The sequence below is a fragment of the Orycteropus afer genome, unplaced genomic scaffold, assembly GCF_000298275.1.
Source record: "Orycteropus afer afer isolate SDZICR_OR568_19922 unplaced genomic scaffold, OryAfe1.0 scaffold00194, whole genome shotgun sequence".
Taxonomy (NCBI): Eukaryota; Metazoa; Chordata; class Mammalia; order Tubulidentata; family Orycteropodidae; genus Orycteropus; species Orycteropus afer.
In genome coordinates, this window is record NW_006921781.1 from 4,727,980 (window position 1) to 4,729,181 (window position 1,202).

Here is a 1,202-nt window from a genome sequence, read left to right on the forward strand (position 1 = left end):
AATAAAATTGACAACCACTGGCAAGTTTAACAAAGGAAAAGAAGGAGAGAATACAAATAACATGAATAAGAAATGATCTGGGTGACTTCACAGCAGAACCAACTGAAATAAAAAAGATAATATTAAGATACTATGAAGAACTGTACTCCAACAAATTTGAAAATCTCAAAGAAATGGACAGATTTTTTTAGAAACATACTACATGCCTAAAGTAACACAGACTGAGGTGGAAAATTTGAACAGACTAGTACCAAAAGAAGAAATTGAACAGGTCATTAAAAATTACCAACAAAAATACAGGCCTGGCTCAGACAGTTTCACTGGAGAATTGTACCAAATTTTCATAGACCTGGTACCAATCTTACTCAAAGTATTCTAGAATATAGAAAAGGATGGAATCTTCCAAAATTCATCTTAGGAAGCAAGAATAACCTTGATACCAAAATCAGACAAAGACACCTCCAGAAAGGAAAGCTACAGATCTATATCCCTCATGAATATAGATTCAAACCTCTTCAATAAAATACTACTCAATAGACTCCAACAACATATCAAAAACATATTACATTATAACTAAGTGGGGTTCATACTGGGCATGCTAGGATGGTTCAACATTAGAAGAACAATCAACATAATCTATCACATAAGTGAAACAAAGGAAAAGAACCACATGATCATATCAATCAATGCAGAAAAGGCATTTGATAAATTCTAACACCCATTCCTGATAAAAACTCCTAGAAAAATAGGAATAGAAGGGAAATTCCTCAACATAATACATGGTATATATACAAAACCAACATCAAAAATTATTCTCAATGGAGAGGGACTAAAACCATTTCCCTTGTGAACAGAAACCAGATGAGGATGCCTTCTATCACCACTTCTGTTCAACATTGTGTTAGAAGTCCTAGCCAGGGCAGTAAGGCAGGAAACAGAAATCAAAGGCATGCCGATTGGTAAAGAAGAAGTAAAACTATCCCTATTTGCTGATGATATGATTCTATACATAGAAAACCCAAGAGACTCAGCAAGAAAACTACTACAACTAATTGAGAGATTTAGCATAGTGGTAAGATACAAGATCAACACACAAAAATCAGTTGGATTCCTCTGCACAGGTAAAGAGATTGCTGTAAAGGAAATAAGGAAATCAATACCATTTGTAATAGGTACCAAGCAAATAAAATACTTGGGAATAA